This window comes from Schistocerca piceifrons, chromosome 4 (genome assembly GCF_021461385.2).
Source record: "Schistocerca piceifrons isolate TAMUIC-IGC-003096 chromosome 4, iqSchPice1.1, whole genome shotgun sequence".
Lineage (NCBI taxonomy): Eukaryota > Metazoa > Arthropoda > Insecta > Orthoptera > Acrididae > Schistocerca > Schistocerca piceifrons.
Window position 1 is genome coordinate 96,481,776 of NC_060141.1, and position 21,272 is coordinate 96,503,047.

A 21,272-nucleotide genomic window follows, 5' to 3' on the forward strand; every position below is an offset into this window, starting at 1 on the left:
AATCTAATTAAGAAATTTACTTACATAATTAGTGTTCTTGTTATATTTCATTGTTAGATACCGAGAAAAGGATCATCATCTGATGAGCTTCGAACTTCTTTGCCAGCGTAGATAAGGACGCTTCCGCTTCGTTTGGAAACTTTCCTCATGTGAGCACGTTGTAGGCGTCACCACCGGCGTCAACCTTGTGTGAATGCTCTGAAAAGCTAATAATTTGCATATCACAGCATCTTCTTGCTGTCGGTTAAATTTCGCGTCTGTAGCACGTCATCTTCGTGGTGTAGCAATTTTAATGGCTTGTAGTGTATTAGATTAAGAAACGGACCTGTAACATAAAAACTATGCAGATAATTTTATTGAAATCATACAGCTCGATTCCGGACAATCGAAAGCAAATAAAAACAAACATACACACTATGAAAACGTAACAAATATTATGTTACCATGTCAGAGATCGTTATGATACGCAGACAAATAAATAAGCAAATTGTAACCATACAGCGTCTGTCGAATAGCTGTCAATGTATCTGTCAAAACTACAACAGCATACACCATCGATAAAAGACCTAAGCTGACATTTCTGAACAACAGCAATAATAAGTGAAAATTAGTTGATTAACACACAAAATTAGGCTGCAATTGAAGGGCGATATGCAGCAACAATGTTGTAAGACACCGTCTGGCCCAAGATGCAAAATGGCTGTCAATACCAACACACAATAAAAGAAAATTGTTATTAGTTATAATTTTACAGAGGCTAAAAAAGCGTATTTGGCTGCAGGTAGCCTGGGTTTGACTATAGATTTAAATCGGCCAGTTGCTACTTTGTAATCTACAGCAATAAAATAACATCATTTATAGCTCCAGCCTGGTTCGGTATTATTATTACAACTATTTTGTTTGTTTACTGTCAGCACTGTTATTCCAAGGGCTTTAGATATATGCAAATCTTATTTCATAATACTCTTTCATTTGCATTACTATATTTAAGTCACACTCATTTTTTCCTGTTTCTACATGAAAGGTGACATCAAGAACTACTGCAAGGATTTTTGTACTGTTTCCATTTGTAGATAGACTGATTGACGAGGAAGGTTTATAGATGTCATGTATTAACGGCAACGCCAGCCAAGCCGTCCGGCAGAAGACATTTAGTGCTACTCGTGCGAAGCTGTGGTTGGTCATTAGTTGTACTGTTTATGACATTATTATTATATCATTAATTAAGTAAATTGTGATATAAGAAGTTTTTTATGCGAAAACCATTGTCAGACCTGCGGGAGATATGACCAGATTAAACAAATAACTTAATTAATTAATTAATTGAAAGTAAAGTTTTAATGGTAAAAGTTGGTGAATCCAACAGGATAACAGCTCTACTACGTAACAATTCCAGTGAATGTTTTTATCACTATGCACACGCTAAAAATAATTTTTCTCAACGTTTCGCCTCAAGATGATGATGATTTGTGGGTGAGGGCGCTGAACAGTAAGATCATCAGTGCCCTTACATGAATGACACACAGACGAGCACGGAGAAAATCTCTTAAGAAATGACAATAAATCGGAAAACCAAGTTGCGTTCTCCCACAAGAATTGAGACGCAGGCCCGACAAGTTGAATGGTAGAAAAGCCCTAACAAAATTCCAACGAAACACAGCTGAGTAACCAGATAAAATCAAGAACAAAATATCAGTACAGACACGGTTAAAAGAGTACAGACGGCTGTGGCTGGATGACTACTAAGAAATAATGGGTGACAGGGCTACTCTGCGACACATTAAAATCTCACACCCAATATTTTGGGAAGACTTTAAAGTCAGTACCGCCATTAGACAAACACTTGATAAAGGCACTTTGAAGCCGAAATCATGATTGCGTAAGTGTAAATGTACCACTGTAGATAAACAGTCAAATGGCGGTACTGACTTTAAAGAAATGTATTATGATTGTGGCGCCACATTGTGAAAAAATTATTTTGGGAAGATGTCAGGATATCAGACAAAAACAAGACACAAACCACATTAGCCTCATTATCATTTAAAATAAAGGGCAGTCTTAGATCAACCCTCAGATAGTCATATAAAATACAAAATATGTCACACTGACAGCTGTATCCTAGATCTGTGACGTACCTGCGGGCTCATCACGACGTATAAGAAAGCCAAGCGTCAATGGACAATGTCTCACTCTAAGCCATGTAATGGCAACTTCTTCAGCTCATCGCGAGCAGAAGGAGGTAATTCGTGGTCGCACTAAAGGTTTTACGGAACGTAGTTTATTATTCCTTACATCCAGCCGCTGGTTCTCCCACCAACACATGGTGTTCTTGGTCACAAATGAGGTGACAGCCTGCAGAGGTACTGAACAGTGAGCAGGAGGTGGAAGGAAGCAAACCTCCTTGGCAGCAGCATCTGTGAGTTCGTTTACCTGGATCCCTAAGTGCCCCGGAACGGAGCAGAAAATTGTTTCCTTGTCTTGCCTTTGGAAGAGATGGAGAGCAGCATACGATCTGTTGGGTACCTTTGACCGACAGTGTGAAGGGCGCTTTGAGAATCTGTGCACATAATGAAATTCTTCTGATGATGCTGCCTCAGCTCTTTCACTGGCCTAGGGATAGCAAACAGTTCCAAGTAATAAACCGAAAACTGATCTGGGCGCCCTATCCTTAGGACAGTTTCGGGGAAAACGACAGAGCAAACGGTAAAATCTCCCCGCGTAGGCACATCCATGTAAACAGTAATTAAATCCAGGCGGTGAAGTAAAATCTCGTTAAATCTAATTTTAAAAGGTTAATCTGGTGTACAATGTTTGCATTGAGCTGCTAAGTCTAAAAGTTATCTGGGCCTCTTTAGTAACCAAGGGGATGCACTACTCCATCCCTGGCTTTGGATTTTAATACCCCCTCCACCTAAAGTAAGTCAAGGCTCTCCCCCGCAAGCATCCCCAATGGCCTCGACGCCCGTGGACGGTGACTGAACAGCTGTTGGATTTGCGGCTGAGTAACTTAGCTGGATGCTAGCGATGTAGGAACGGAGGAAGCCCTACACTACATGCTTGGGGCGCTACGAACAATAAACGTCGAACTGACAGTGGAGGCTCACCAGCGTCTGCACACAGGCTGGAAACAGGAGTCCTGCGATAGGAACCTGTTGACTATCGCCACAAAACCACCACGAAATATGGTATCTGTGAATTCAGGATGTATAAATATTGAAAGAAGTATACTGGAGTACACTTGTATGTTACACCCGAATATGGTAATAATACTAATGCAAACTAGAATGAAACTATTATATCATAAATGATGTATATGTCTCTGGTGGATTGTATAAAGTGGATCGCTGACTGTGCACGACCGCAGAGCCAAAGATACTGCTTCCGGTCTGAGACTGTAGTGTTGGAGTAAGGGAGCGCTCGGCGCACAGCAGTGAGTAGCGGTCTCTGAGTGAAAAAGGACGGAGTAAGCAGTTTTTGTGGTGTGCTCTGTGAAGCCACCAAGTGTGAGGCTATAACGTAGGAATTACGAGTACATGTATTGTTGGAGGTAGAAACCTTCTCGCATGCAACGTAAAAATGTTAAATGTTTATGACTTTCGTTTTGCCAGCGCGTTATTGTAGATGAGTTGGCTCATAATTATCAGTTGTTGAGTAACCCCAGAATGTACGTAAACAAATTTGATGTAAAGGCTACTTAGACGTTTCCATTTTGTAATGTCTCTAAGATCTGTTAACACAGGTATACATAATTTAATGTTTTTTATTCATGCTTTTTTGGTGAGGTTGGACAATTCTTGCAGTATAAATCTCATTATCAATTACTAAAAAGGCTGTAATTTTTCTGAGTAAAGTAATTTCAATTTTCAGATGTTTTGGAAAGCCAAACTTAATTTCCAACAGGATTTCGCTACCGAGAAAGTCAGTGTTAGTAATTCATCCAAATCAGTACCGCCTCCCTGTCCAGGTCAAACGTTTTTCAAAGACATTGAATTTTTCTTAAGTGTTTTCATTTATCAGCAAAAAGAATTTCTTATACATTTCAAAATGTTACGGCCAGCATTCCACACCGCTGAGCCGGTAGCTAGTACACTTTATTATTTTCATGAGAGACCAGAATATATCACGCTCCACCGTTGCTGCTTTAGAGGTAAGACAATTTTATTTATGTGTTATGTGCACAGGGACCAAAGTTGTCAGTTCTGAGCAGGCCAGAGAATTCAGTGCCTAAGGGGCTGAATGTATTTTGCAGTGAGTGTATTTCTTTATTGGTACTGGGAATTTTATTGCCCAATCAGTTCGTATAAAGTTTTAGCTAACAATAATACAGAGTAAGTTCACCACTGGCAGCTACAACAAGTTACACGATAACTCCAGTTATGTATGCATTCTGAGATATATCTTCATTCAGCGTAATCTAAAGATTAATAATTAAAAAATAACTTTTTACTGTCATTCAGGGTAATCCAAAGATTAATAATAATAATAACGGATGTTACAATATTTTTGCAGACAACGAAAACCTGATACGAAAGTTAACAGGTGGGAGCTATTTCCACAGGTAATTTATTTCATACTGCCATTGCTTCGGAACAGTATGGAACAATTTTGAGAAACACAGACACTGTTATGTGTGAGGGTCTTCGCACGTGACTGCTCATACATCCACGTCCTCAAATATTGTTATATCTGGAATATTACAAGTAACTGTCAAAACTAAGTGACAGCTACCATTTTGCAACCAGTATTGAATGCTTTTGTAGGTTTGTAACGGTCCTGTCTAAGGCCACATTACGTGTTTTAGTTTCACTAGATAAGGAGACGGAAGACGATGGTAACTAATGACACGACTGTTGCTGCCCCCTACCAATGGCAGTCTAACTGGGTTTTCGACGTCCCTAACGAAGCGAAAACATTTACTTTTCGTAGCAGCTATTCTCGTTTACGCAAGATTCGCTAGACAAAGTGAGTGCTTATTCGGAACTAATGAGGCTGTCGTCTAAGCGAGATCCGTTCAGGTCAAAGTCTCTCCATTAGTCGCGAACGTAAGATGACCAGACCTGCTGCTCATTAAGGGTCGCATCGAGATTCGTGGTGAAAAAGTTGCTAGAAACACACAAACATGTGATATTTCTGATCGGGAGCACGCAGAGGCGCGGGCACGTGAATGTGAACGTCTGTGTGTGTGTGTGTGTGTGTGTGTGTGTGTGTGTGTCTCACAAGAAACATAAGTGCTTGTACGTAAATGCAGCTCCAGTTACGAGTTTTTAAAGGAAGGCTAGACAAATGATACGATAATTGCATCTCAATATTACAGCCTACACATACCACCGTAATTCCTCTGCTAGTTACAGTACTTCTTCCGCCAGTAATGACGTCGTCGACGAACCATTAAATCTTAATTTCCTTTCCTTTCGACGTGACTCGCTCTACCAGTTTTCACTTTTACGCCTCTACCCGTAAGGGTATAAGTTTTCTTCAATTACGTAACACATGAAAATATACCTACTTAGTTTCATGTCGTCGTTAAATTTTTTAGCCAACTTCTCGTGTATGAGAAACGAAATGTATACTGAATTGTTGGTCTACTGTCGCATCCCATTGCCTGCAGCTCACTGAAATTTATTAACTTCAGAAGACTATTTATTGTTTGTAAATTAATTTATTCTGGATACATGTATCGAATCGTATTATACACAAGAATTAGAAACACAGAAGTTTTAAAAACATCTGAATGACTGTTTAATTGTGTTGTCCTCATAATCGCATTTCAATCTTACTTAATTGAAAGAAGTAATAAAAATAGTAGAATTTCTCACACCTTGAGCGTAGACTTTGGAGATTTGGTCTGAAATATTGCCTTCCTGATTCACGGTTAATCACGTCATAACACCACATATAGGTCACCTCTGCTTGCACGCTTCCTGCTCTACTTGTAGAGGAATATCATAACTACTGATACAGTTCAACATCATTCTCAGTGATCTGGGAATGTATATATTTCTTTTTACTTCTAATGCAATTGTAAATATGTCCTATACTGTGCCAGTCAGTATTTTTATAGAAACATTACTGTAGTTAGGCTGACAGGAAAATAATGTAGTCTTCTTCTGGTTTGTTAAACCAACGAATTACTTGCATTTGGTACGCAGAGATAAATGGAATCGCTCCATGAAGGGATATATCATATGGTGGCACATTGGCTTCACATTGTCTGAACAGATTGAAAGTAATATCAATGGCCCCTTAGGACTAAATAGCATGGCTATTGAAACTCAACAATTTTACAAGAGATGCCAGCCAGAAAAAAACTAAAACGTGAATTTACTTGTAGTATCAATTACGTAGCACAAATTAGAAGAAATAAAAAAATTATATCCAGAATGAATATTTTATACAATCCACATGGAGCACTTAATTGACATTGTGTTCGTACGCAGGAGGATTGACGTTCAAATCCTCGCCTGCCAGTCTATGTTTTGGCTACCTAAGGTTTCGCCAAATTCGCTAACGCGAATACCAACGATTTGTTTGAACAGGACAAAACTTATTTTTCTCCGAATATAGTGGTCTTGCTTGAGTTTCTCCTTCGTCTCTAATGACTTCATCGTCAATGGGATGTTAAAAGCTAGTCTTTTTCCCCTCACTTCTTCGTCGTATCTTACATTTTCTGGCGCAGCTAATCAAAGAAACATTGAGGCGCAATCCAAACGCGGGGAACACGTTTGAAGAGCTCCCGCTATTGTCTTTACCGTATTTTTTATTCAAACTCCTTGCCATATTTAAGCTGTGTTCTTCTTTTGGTCTTTGTTTTTGGCAGACAACTCACATCTAAGCTAGAAAGCACGCCTCACTGCCAGACTCCAAACTCTACCAGTCTTTGTCTAGTGCTCTCACGAGCTTCAAAAAGGTACTCAAGCATACTTTGCAGGACTTAATGTTTCCAGCAATGTTAGCGTGATGATCTGCAGCTGTGCCTCTGTTGATAAAATGGGAAGTGTATTGCGAGCGTGTCTGCAGTTACTTTTTGCGTAACCGTCTCTTTGCATGCGTCCATGCATTTCCTGGAATTTACACCGTAATAAGCTGAAGGAAAACGTAATCCACGTCTCTCCTTACTTCAGACTCAATGTGGGAACAGAATCAGACGCGGGGCATGACGATTACATCGCGCATGTGCGTCAGCAAACGTTGCCAGCAGCGGCCGAGTCTCCCAAATCAGGCAGTGACTACTCTCTCCGGTTTATATGGCGATGAAAACCAGTGCGGCGTTTGACGCAAACTCTGCCCACGCGTTCCCTCACTCAAATTGTTTACTTGTGGTCTTTAAAGTACTCCATTTTACTAAAAACAGTTGCAACCCACGACACGAAATATACCGCCACAAACAATGCTTTAAAAGGCTTCATTAGCGCGTGGTTTGGTGCAGTTCCATAAAAAAATATCAAAGCCACAGATATTACCAGCTGACAACGGTGTACTATCTCTGCTTGTTTCGCCAACGACGAATGATTGCTCCCAAGATTGTTCAATGAACAAACAAATTGATTCTGTGCGGCTGCATCTTGTGGATAAACCACCAACTGTTTTGTTATCGCGTTATTCAGACTCAGAAAGATGTGATGAACGTACCAGACAATCAAAGAATTCCATCTCATTTGCTGATCGAGCTACTGAGATTCGCTGTGGTCCTGTGATGCATATGTAGACACTGATAGAAGACGACGCTGTCAGAGATGTTTCGTTTTCAGACATATGTAGGAAAATACGAAGCAATTTGACTAGAGAACGTAAGTTCAAGAAAGGCAAACACATATTTACAGCATCTGCAGATTTCAAATAATGCTTTCGGCTATGATCGCTGGAATACACTCTTAGAAACTCTGATTTAGTCTGCGATAGTATTTAGGTAGAGATTGATAATTTACAACTTGTACACAAACTATTTTTAATAGTCGCTGCACACGAACGGGAAACACTAACTTACTCCACATGTTATTCTGTCTGTAAATAGAGCAAGAGTAAATAAAACAAAGGAGGAAATTGAAAACAAGCGAAAGTTCAGGGTTTGCTGATGACACTGTATTTCAGTGAGAGATGGCAAAAGAGACGGAAGATCAGTTACAAGGAATGAATAGTGTCTTGAAAATGGCTTGTAAGATGACCAACAAAAGTAAAACATAGGATGTAGTCGTTTGAAATTAATCGTTGCTATGCAGAAGAAAACTGATTAGGAAATGACACATAAAAGTGGTAAATGAGTTTGTAACTTGGGCAGAGAAATAAGATGAGAGAAGAAAAGAAGGAAAAAAGATGGATGTTGGAAAAATGCTATAAAAGTTGAAACAACCGACAGAGAAGTTTAGGGAAAAAGTATTGAACATGGAAGGATTCCAGGGTAGGAGAGCGAAAGTAACTGGTCGAAAATGGTTGTAAACCAGAAGGAAAAAACAGTGAACAGATGAAACAGTTCTGCAGGAAAAGAACAACGAAAAGTAACTGAAACTGGCACTTGGTGCTCTGTTGGCTCATCCGTAAAGGAAAATAATGTACTGGGAATAGAATAAAAAGTGTCTGTGTAAAAGAGAATTTTGTTAACAAAGAACATGAACTTTAATGTCAGATGGAATTTTAGTTGTGGATTAATGGAGCGTTGGGTAAAAACTGTTGAGGTACGCTAAGGCTTGACTACAGTAAGGCATTTCAGTAGATGTAGGATGCTGCAGTTATAGAAAGAAGAAGAGACTGGAACAGTATACACCAGTCTGAAAAGTTGCATCAAGTCACTTTTCGTTCTTGAGACCACAACAACCTGCATAGTGGTGTTTCCTTCCACAATCAGAATAATGAAAAATATAAGATCTGGTTGTCAACGTTTCAGAATGGTTCTAAACCCTCCCTTTCGCCATTGATAAATTGCAGCAGCACACTGATATAGTTGTGGTAATGGCAGAGGGCAGCGATCTACAGGAGGCCTCGGAGTTAATGGGAAGAGGTGACAGACACCACTCGTCTACTTTGGAAGCTGTAGGAAAATAATTAAGTAAATGAATTCACAGCCACAAATCTCTTCTTGAAATAAAGTGAAATATAGTTTACCTAGAATAGTTACTCAGGGCAGAAAGAAAATTACTGTAGCCACTCTTGAGGAGACATGGACAGGATCTGCCCAACACAGTCACATGAAGAGCGTTGTCTTGATGTTTCGGACGTAAAACTGATTTAGTAGCCATCTTTTCACTTCTGTGTCCGGATGGATCGCTAGGCTATTGTAAAACTTAGAATGGTTTACAGTGTTAAGTTTCGGCGGAGTTGAATATTCTCTTAACAGAACTAATAAAACGAATTCAAGTAATCATTCATGTTTGTTTCACCGAGCCATCGGAGTCAACCTGTTCTGAAAGAGAACAAAAGAGTAATTTCCCTTGAAAAATGGCCAAGAACGAGCTGCATGTTATATTATCCTGCAATGATGATGATACGAGGAATGGATGACAACATCGAGTTGGACGAGAATGGAAAAGGAAATCAGCTGGTCTTTATCAAAAGAACCGTTCTAATATTTCAGTTTGTCTTGTAAGATTTAGAGCTACTACGGAAAACATAAATTTCTATGGTCGGCTAGTTATTTGTTGTCTTATCTTCTCAATTGTGAGTTCAGGACATCGACCACTTTGTCACCTTGTTTATCGTAGTTATTCTGTGAGGTGTACAAGCAACCATAATCATCATGTAGACTTTTTTTGTATAAAAAGTTTGTGTGTACCGCATTCCAGTCCAGAACAACAGAATGCTCTTCCCCTTTTACCAGCAGGTATAGTGGGAAGAGCAGACTTTTTGCTGGGATAGTTTTCGAAAATAGGTAAAATGGTTGTCTTTGCGGTGCAATGCTTGGCTATATAACCTAATTGTAGTACTTCACACACCAACTGATTTCTTCTGGATGGCCACCATACCCTCAATAAATTCAATGCCTGTTTTCATTTCCACCTAAAGGTGCATAAAGCCAGAAAAAAACATAATTCCATAAAGATTGTGTGGTTGAAACAGGAGTTCTTTATTTGACAATGCCAGCCAGTTTCAAGTTTATCTCTATTTTATGTGCACAAATAGGTCCCAGCACATCCTCTTAGTAAGTATATCAAACCTCCAATTCTGAGATTTGTGATTTCATAGCTAGTTGAGCCCACTGACGAATATTGTGCAACTTCACCCATTTGCCTTCCACAACTCTGCAGAATTGGTTGGCAAAGGTGAAAGAACTTGCTTTAGTCTGCATATTGCTGAAATGGGTTAATTTTCTCACATTGTAACAGAGGTAAGAAACACCAATCCAGTTCTGGACGATGACAGCGAGAGAGCATCAATATAATGCAGAACCACAATCTCGCTATGGGCTACAGTTGGCACTACTTCGTATATATGCTTCTGCTCATCACAGATCGTGATTAACATAAATTAGCATAGGATAAGGCGTCGTTTGACACTTGGAAAAAGGTCAGTGCGATGAGTTATTTAATATGTTGGTGCCGTTAGCAGATGCAGATGGCTCAGTAAAACTTCATCGAAAAATTTGCGCTGATAAACCAGAACTTTATGACTATCTGCTTGGATAGAATGTTGGTCCACTTTTGGATCACAGTTCAGCATTGATTCTGCAAGTCCGTGGTTTGTAATACAAGGAAATCAAAACAATCTTTGATCGCAAATTGGTTTAATTCAACTGGTTACCGGTTTCTATCATTGTGATCATCATCACATTGATCTACCTTCAGATGGACCTATCTCCTTAAACTTAGATAAAGGAGCAAATAATATTTGTAGCCATTACTAGCCTCTCCCCATGGCTTCACCTACTTATACATTCGATATATACATTAAACACACCTCTTCTCTTCCTCCTCTGTGTCCACTTCTTCCTCCTTTTCTCTGTACACCTCAGCCTCCTGTCTCTATCTGCTTCTCCCCATTTTCTCTGTCTCATCATCTCCTAATCTGCCTCTCCATGGCCATCCCCCCCCTCCCCCATTTCTAACCAAATCTTTCTCCTCTGTCCCTCTGACCATATCTTCTTTCCCCTTTCTCATTCCATCTCCACTTCTTCATCCATCATCCCACTATCCTCCTCAGCTTTCCACCTCTCCCTCTCCTCCCCTCTCTCTGTCCATCTCTCTCTCCATCATTGTCTCTATCCATCTCAAGCTGCCTGAGTCACACTCATCTGCAATACAATTCAGTACACCATTCATTCAGCAAAGGCTACGCATCAGGGGCTTGATAATTATTTATTAGCCCCTGACATATAGGCTGCAATGTGAAGCAGGCCAGTAAAGCAGGCTAATACTGACACAGCACATCATAGGCCAAGCAGGGTGTCCTATATGTTGGGGTCCTGAAAAATTTATTTGCCCCTGACATGTAGATTCCCCTGTAAATCCGGTTGATCTGGCAGGCTGATACTGTTACCATACAACATGCCTGTTGCGCAGGGCATCCTGTACACCAATGAGTTGAAAACACACAGTTTTGCCTGTATCTTCACCTCTATTTCTGCTATAAGGTTGTAAACCTCACAATACAAACACACAGTTTTGCCTGTATCTTCACCTCTATTTCTGCTACAAGGTTGGAAACCTCACAGTACTTATACTCCAGGCTGCTGTTTCTGTGCCAAATTCAGTTGATCGAAGGATTTGGGACAATATCCTGGTAATACACATATATATGTACATACATTGGTAGCACACTCTAAAGAACAACACAAGTGTACCGACTAGGTATGTGGATTCTGGCCATTAACGAGACAATTAACCAACACAGATTGTGTTCAGAATGACCACAGGCAGGCAAAGATTGAGAAACAATTCATGAATACAGTACTTTATGCACTAAGGGCGGAAATCCATCATTTAGATACCACAGATTCCTCCTAGTCTACAGAGGAATGTCTTCTAGCATCTGTGAAAGGCAGTCTGTAAGGAGGCTGCAACACTTGTGCATGTCCAGTGTTCCATTTATGAAAAAAAAATTGACCTATGAACTGATGTTTCACTATCCCACATTACGTGTTTACACTTCATGGACGTCAATGTTTCATTTGACGAAGCTAACTGAGATTGTTAGCAGATCAATAGTGCATGTTTTGGTGGTTTACCTAGCCATGATTGCTACATGAGATATCATCACTAAGCAAGACACATGATGCATCTGGAGTATCCTGTCGTAATGCCCACGTACAGAAGTTAACACTTGGCTCATAATAGTTCCCATGTAGCTCTTGATGGAGAGAGATGTGATAGGGATGAACATATGTCGATGAAATGCATAGGTCATTTGCCTGACTCATGCCACTTCCTCATTCGATTGCGTGGGAGCTAATGCAACAGCAGCAGGAACATTAATTGCCTTGTCTCCTCTCATCACTTGTTTCCTTCATTTACTAGGTGCTACACTACCACTTCGATATTACTGGTTGAAGACGCTGGTAAATTCCATTCTTCCTACTTTCTCCAAACATCATGATCATGTCAGCTTTTTACTTTCATGGCCCCTCAGCTGTTTATAGTTCCATTGTAAGCACAGTGTGGTAATGATGCTCCGACATCACATGTCATGATCCTGTACAACTCCACATGTTTAATTGCAGTAGTGTAAGGTTTAATTGGTAGCAAATTATCAAACATTTGAAGTCTGCTTATGAGATTATGTTAGCTTCAGTTCAATTCATACTGTGCATTAAATTCTGTTCATAATAAATTTTACAAATGTACCGGGTATGTTTGTTATGTTGAGATTGGATTATTTTTCTGACAATGGGAGCTTGCTTTTATAAAGAGTAATGTAGCTTGTGTCTATACTTTAGAGAAAAAAAGTATACTTATTTTAATGGCATGTACTGCACAGTCATTGCTAGATAATTTCTTTTTTCTTGATTTACTTAAATGCACTTCAGTAAGCACATCTTGTTGACATTATGTTAGGCAAGGTAGCAACTTACTGGAAGTTATCCTGATGATTAAATTCATACTATGGAACAAGGTTGAAAACAAGATGGAAACAGCACAACCCTTCTATGTTAATTAGCTTTCCCGTAGATGAACGAAGTGAGGTGACGTGAATTGCTGTGTTGCCCGCTGCTGATATGTTAGAAGTGGTAGAACTGTATCACTGAATCATTATTTTATGTGTGAGAGATGGAGTTCTGTTGAATGATTTCATTTATATAATTAGCTATTGCATCCATTGTGAACTGATGATACACATTTGGGGCAACACCCTCATTGCACTGTGGATCACTACAAGTGACAATTTTATAACAATTAGTGTCACATGATGGAGCCATGCAACTGTTCATCTACCAGAATGTACTCGTATTCTACCTTTTTCATCTATTACGTTAATTAATATGAATGTACGTGCTGTGTAACTACTTTTGCGTTACTGTTTCAATTAAGATAGAATCAGAAACATTTTCATGGCCATTAAATATTACAGTTCGCATATGAGTGTAATATTAGAACTTACACATTAGTACCTCTGACAGTGTTTCATGCTTTTCACAAAGCACACACTTTTTTTGATTTTTAGATGACCTCTGTCAATGTATTTCTTGAAATTTTCTGATCACATCGAATTTATTCGATACTTGAACTGCCTGTGCTGCCCGTCAGAAGCTCACTTAATCTTTACTGTACTACTTCTTAGTTTTCTTCTTCTTACGAGTTAAAATAACATTACATGCACATTACCTCATGTTATCATAATATTTACTAATTTAATTCACGGTTTTTACCTGTAGAATGCCGTAATCAATCTTATTACCAACAGTGTACTGATAAAAAGTCAGTGATGCTATAGTTTTGCACACATTTTGCAGATGGTGAACGCAATTTATGTGTAGTTTATGACGTGAAATAATATTCGTGGTTATACAGTGTAAGACGTTATCGAGGTTTGATGACAATAGATTGTGAAATGGAAGGTATACAGTTTCTGATGCAAGAGGGCATTACATAAGTGTTTAACTGACTTAAGGTATTGTTTGGTTGTTCTTGTCTCATTGATAATTATCTTGTATTGTGTTCTGGGGAAACATTGACTTATACTGCTCAGATAGGATTTCTTTGAAGTGTTAATATTATATCTCTCAAATGTTCTGTCACATACGCGATTTATATTTTCATATTTTTGCGTTAGTACAAGATACACGTATCTTTATGACTGGAGAAGTGTTAGGGATTGTGGTCTCCTTCAATGGATTCCAGCAAGAAGATGTTTGTATAAGAAATTATATTTGCAGCCGTTTGCCTGAAGACAGAGTTCATAGTGGCAAGAAGTAATTTGGACTGTCATTCTTCTTTGAAAATCAGAATTTTGAGATGGGAAATGTGGACTTAGGAAAAATTCCAACTCCCTCCCCTCCATCTATCTCTCCTGAGTGACCTGTAAGGAAGGACTCGTTCTACAGAGATGATTGGGGAGATATTTGCGCATAATTCATGCATGATAGTCATGATGACTGACTTATAATGTATCACACTGAATTACTTATTTGTCTGTTTCAGAAATTTTTTCTGGAATTGGAAAACCTGTGTGAAAATCAAGATATGAGGTGGTGTTAGGTTTACTGAGCAATTGCTGAAATTATTAGTTCTGAAGAGTGTCAGGCAGTGCGTTTGCTGAAGATGTTGGATGAGATTTCTTACCATTTTAGTTCTTCATCGTTATTTTAGTTATTCTCAATATATTGTAATTATTCTCCGCTTTTTTCATATAGCATTATTTTTTGTTGTATTCTTGCTTTTGTTGGTTACTGATATTAACGAGAGGAGATTGTGAGTGGCATTCTTCATTTTCTTGAGAATCAAGTAGGTTGTTTATAATTATTTACAAGTTTCAGTTGGATATTTTACTTTTAAATTATTATAGTCATGTGAATTTTTTTCTTTTTTTTTTTTAACTGTTGTTGGTATCAGTAATCAGCAAACATGGGGAAAATTATAACAAGAGAGAGAGACCGAAAGAAACCGTTTTGAGAAAAGTAGGAAATGTGGAGAATCCAGAGCTACAGAACACTCTGATGCACATCTCGTGTCAGTTGCCGCAACACAGGGAATTTCAAAAATGGCTCTGAGCACTGTGGGACTTAACATCTTAGGTCATCAGTCCCCTAGAACTTAGAACTACTTAAACCTAACTAACTTAAGGACATCACACACATCCATGCCCGAAGCAGGATTCGAACCTGCGACCGTAGCGGTCGCGCGGTTCCTGAGTGAAGGGCCTAGAATCGCTCGGCCACTCCGGCCGGCCACAGGGAAGTGATTACTTAATAGCAGTTCAGTCAGTATGTCTAGTAGGTAACGTGAATGAGCTGCTATCAATGATGTTAATATTGAAATTCAGTTTACTAATATTGTTGTCATGATTGAGGGTGAAGTTATTTCTCTTGTGGCTTATCCACATGACTATATTCGTAGTTATGGTGCATCTACGCTTGTTCTTTTCAAACTGAACAACAAGTAACTAATGTTGTTTGAAATATTACTGTTGATCTAAAGTTTTTCGACATGTGGATGACATCTATAAGCGATAAATGGGGGCAAGTAGTAAAGATAGTGCAAAGCAACTTAGTGAGAAATTGGAATCTAGCAGGCGTTACTGTGAGAGGACTTTATGACAAAACAGAAATTAGTGCTGACGAACCGATACATAGTACAGATAGGTTAATGGAAAAACTTGTAGGTATGTCAAGAGAATAGCAAGCCAACCTTAGGCTGTACATGTACGAATAAGTAGGTTAGAACAACGATGTGAGTCCATTATTGAAGAGTTTGTAGGTAACGTTAATGCACTGTGTATACGACAGAAGAATTATATACAAAGTTTCATGGGAGAGTTACTAATGTTGAATGTAAGCTTTCCATTACTGAAGAAGCTTTGTCCCAGTTTCATTTATTTATTAATGAATAATTGAAGCAGTTATAAACTATTTTTTTAATTTAAGAGAGTACCATGAGTCAGACTGATTTGATAGGAAGGTTTGAAATATTACCTAATGAGAAACTGTTACTGAAATTCAGGAACAGGTGTCGTGTCATACTGCATTAATACGAGTTTAAAGAAGAATATTTAGGAGTTAACACTTAGTTTAGAAAAGAAAATATCAGAGAGTAAAGAGAAGAAAGCGGGAAGTAGTCGCTTTTGTGACATTTACGAGTTCCTCACCAGGAGAGAATTTTATTATATCCTCTGTGTGCTTTAATAGTTTAGTTTCTTGAGTTTGAGTTTCTGCGTGTAAATTTAAAATCCAATAGCCACAGTTCTCGTGTTTTAGTTTGCGTCGGAAAGTAATCCGACTTTGTGTCATGTTACAAGTTTCTGATCAGGGTCGAATTATTTAGTTTCACCTGGGTGCTTCGGTAGTTAGGTTTTTGAATATTTGCGTAGTATTAGACACAGTTCCTGCGTTTTCGTCAGGGTCTACAGTAGAGTTGCGCAGCACGTGCCGATAGTCCGTTTATCTGCATAGTTTAGTTTTCCCTGGTCTTTAGTATGGACAGGGACTGCGATTGTTGTGTGCGGATGCGAGCCGAGTTGGTGACAATTCGCTCTCAGCTTCAGGCTGTGATGCCTTCCGCTGCACATCTTGAGGCTGCAGTGGATGGGCACTACTGTTGTGGGCCGGCCTTGAGGATCCAACGGACGTCCAGGACGTCCGAATCCTACGATTGGTCCTTACCGGTGGCCAACCCAGTTACTGCTCTCCCTGAAGTTGACCCCTCACCTGTGGACGAGTGGGAGGTCGCCCCGGGGCGACACAGGCGGCGAAAGACTTCCCAGGCGACCGCACGTAAGGCCTCCCCGGTTTGTCTGACAAACAGGTTCTAGGTGATGTCTGTGGCTGACACTGTTGCTGAGCGAGATGTTGTCACCTGTCCTGTTTCAGAGGAAACCATTTAGCCTGCAAGTTCCGGGCAATCACATAGGGGTGGGATTGTTGGTAGTAGGGATTTCTCGCTTTAGGTGCGTTATGGGGCCCCTCAGGGACTTGGCTGACAAGAAGGGAAAGAAAACCAATGTGCACTCCGTGTGCACAGGTGGAGTCATTCCAATGTGGAAAGGGTCCTCCTGGATGCCAAGAAGAGCACATGGTGCAGCTAACTGTAGGTGGTTGCTCACGTCGGTACCAATGATACGTGTCACTTTGGATTAGAAGAGATTCTCTCTGATTTCGAACGGCTAACAGAAGCAGTAAAGGCTGCCAGACTTGCTTGCAAGATGAAAGCAGAGCTGACCATTTGCGGCATAGCCAATGGGACCGATTGCGGACCTAGACGGTTCTGCGACCGTGTAGGCTTGCACCAAAGAGTGGTTGGGTTTCGGGTTCGACTGAATAGGTTCAAATGGCTCTGAGCACTATGGGACTTAACATCTGTGGTCATCAGTCCCCTAGAACTTAGAACTACTTAAATCTAACTAACCTAAGGACATCACACACATCCATGCCCGAGGCAGGAATCGAACCTGCGACCGTAGCAGTCTCGCGGTTCCGGACTGAACGCCTAGAACCGCTAGACCACCGCGGCTGGCAACTGAATAGGTCAGGTGTCCACTACACGCAGGAGGCGGCCACACGCGTAGCAGGGGCTGTGTGGCGTGGACTGGGCGGTTTTTAGATTAGAGGGTCTCAGTAAAACACAGATAGGGCTTCAGTCGCAAAGGGTGCAGGCCAAATACAGGAAGAACGTAGCTACAGGAACCATTGGTATAACAGTTGTAAATTGTCGTAGCTGTGTTGGGAAAGTACCAGAGCTCCAAGTGCTAATAGAAAGCACTGATGCACAAATCGATATTGACACTGAAAGCTGGCTAAAGCCGGATATAAGCTCAGCCGAAATTTTTACGAAGAACCTAACGGTGTTCCGAAAGGATAGGCTAACCACGGAGGGCGGTGGTGAGTTTATTTCTGTAAGAAGTAGTTTAACTTGTCCCGAAATTGAAGAAGATACTTCCTGTGAGTTAGTATGGGCAGAGGCCAGTTGTTGGCAATCGGTATGAAATAATAATAGGATCCTTTTACCGACCTCCCAGTTCAGGTGATACAGTTGCTGAAAGGTTCAAAGAAAAGTTGAGTTTGATTTTAAACACGTCCCGGCTCATACGATAATAGTTGGTGGTGACTTTAATTTACCCACTATATGTTTGCGAAAATACATGTGTAATTCCGGAGGTAAGCATAAAATATCATCCGAAATTGTGCTAAACGCGTTCTTTGAATTTATTTCGAGTAGTTAGTTCATGAGTCCACGCGAATAGTCAACGGTTGTGAAAACACACTTGACCTCTTCGCAACAAATAATCCTGAGTTAATGACGAGCATCAAAACCGATACGGGTATTAGTGAACACAGGGTTGTCCTAGCGAGATTGAATATTGTAATCCCCAAATCCTCCAAAAATAAGCGAAATGTATATCTATTCAAAAAAGCAGTCAAAAATTCACTTGGCGCAAATTCATACGATTACTGAACAAGAAATTCTTAGGTACTGATCCAAGGTTATTCTTATATTTTTTTGCTGTTGTATTGATTTTCACTCACACCACTAATGAAAGCTATAATTCTATCGGTTGTTTGTGCATTCCTGCGTGATTTTCTACACAAATTAACGATGTTGACAAAATGATTTCTGGTAATGGACCACAATTTACGTCAGAAAAAATACATACAATTTTCATTTCATCTTACCCACCAATTTCCTCTGAGCAGTTCTTAAAGAAGCTTGCAAACTATGCCGGCTGTATTTTCAACGATGTCTCAGATCATGGGATTCACTTTTGCACATATTTGAGAAAACGATAAATGGGTTTCTGGATGATTCAACATTGCTCCCTTTCTTGGTGACATATAACTAGTTTTCATCAGATTCGATAGGAGAAAATATACCATTTCCAGTTTCCACTAAATTGAGGCACAGTGATGTGGTGAGATTGGCATTGAAAAATATTAGAAACGCTGCAGAGAGGCATCAAAGCAATGACAAATGCAAAATATCGGTAAAACTGTTCCAGCCTGGTCAGAAGGTCTTAGTAAAATTGCACGAATTGTCCAGAAGGCAACATGCAGTGAAGGTTATTTTATTTCACATTTATGTTGGACAATTCATAGTGCAGTGTATATGCACACTCAAATTCAAGAGTTTTAGAAACACCAAGGACACGAAATTCATAAGGATGCATCATGTTTCGAATGTGAAGCTGTTGTGCGAATAATAATGCTAGATAGCATAGTGAGGAAGCTCCAAATTAGGTAAACAGTTTTTCTGAAGTGTCTTGAATATTTATATTTTCTATGATGAACGTAGGGTTAAGTTTCCGAGTATCAACCCTTCCTTTATAATTCTTGTTTTGTGTGTAGATAAAACGATAATACCAAGGAAAGAAGCGGTGAGACTAATGATGAGTCTAACATGGATGCTGCTTTGTACACAGTCTATACAGAGGCATGACGGACAGTGTATCACACTAGAAGGGAACTGGTGTCTGTTAGGTGACATAAAGAGATGGTATCTGGTAACAGCATTGTCCAAACTAATCTATTGCTAATGTAAAGAGGTAATGTTGTTACAATTACTAAATTGCTGTATTTTTATACGAGTATAACCATTTTACTGTGTGTTTTGTTTTGAGCCATCTAATGGTTTCAGGGGATGAGAATATCTATATATGTGAAGGAAATTTACCCTGAGATTCTGAGCTGTGAAAGGAGTCAGTATAGGTAGCTTTGGGCCCATAGCTTGTGGTACCTAGGGACATAATTGTACTTAAGTTACGGTGGTGTGTACCGTGGGAGAGTCATAGCTGCTGTGAGTGGATAGAAAGGTATTTGAACTAACATAAGATGAATGTGTGAACATTGTCCTATGTGTATTAGACTTGATGTGTACTCATAGGAATTAAGTTACACATGCCTTTTAAGAGCCTTGTGTGATTTCAGTTTAAATTTTCGCGTAAATATAATGTTAATCTAGAAAACTGTATCTACTAATGTCCTGATGGTGTTGAGTTCTTGAAGTGAGTTAGAGAATTTGTGTGGGTTCCTTCTCTTGTTATTGATCATTAAGTATGACATCAATAATTGGTGGTGCAATATACGCATTTGTTGGCGATATTCTATAGATATAGGCAATGATGATAAGTGTAAGGGTAACTGATGAAAAATCAAACTTATCATATTCAATTTTGTAATATCAGGATCAGAAAGAGATAACAACAAGAAGAGAGATTATTTGGAAGTGGATATAATAGCAAAAGGAGAATGGAGCCTCATGGATAATCCATTACGGGATCCATTACGGGGGGGGGGGGGGGGGGGAGGGGAGGCACACTACCACTAACATCAGACTGAATGACATGTTACCATCACAGTCAGTCGTTTGCAGACATTACCTCTCACCCGTGGATCAGTGTCCAAATATGTGTACGGAATACACCTCCTGATGGTCGAGAAGAATTAAATTAACACTCGGGAGTGTAGTGTGTAGCCAGACCGTAAGATGTCATTGCAGTCGAGAGGTAGCCTATGATGAGCTGCCATCTTCAGTGGACAGGATCGACATACTTTGTTGTCTCAAGAAACATGATTCGTTCACCACCAGTTGTAAGTAATGACACATTATTAAAAAATCAGGACCTCAATAGTGAAAAATTTGTATTGCGTCAATTTCTGAGAAGGGAGTTACTTTTATCCTACTGGTGTCCCCCTTGATTGAAGAGATGTTGCCCAGAAAGCCAAAAAATAAAGATATGTCTGATAAATTATTTCTTATTTTTTGTATAAAAATATTTAGTATTATTGAAGTTATATAGCCTAGCGTACCTTTCAGTTGAGATTACGAACTCACCTTACCATCATTTTTGGAGCTATTTTAGACTGTTGATCAAATGGAGTTCAATTGTATTTTCAAATATTGCACTGCTTGCTGACATTGTTCTATTTCTGAATTACGCAATGAACATTTACTGCTACCATTGAAATTTAATCTTGTAGCAGACATTTTAAAATAAAGGTGAGTCACTTATTACCATTTAAACTTCATGTAGTTGTATGTGATTATAAAGGCAGTTTCTAATTGAATCTTGAATAGTTACTACATTTTCGTTATTGATTTTACGTAAGTATGTCTTACAAGCAAAATATTTGGATAATTAACAAAGATTCCTTACATATTCTGTAACATTAGTAAGCTTTCCACAAAAACATTAGATATCATAAA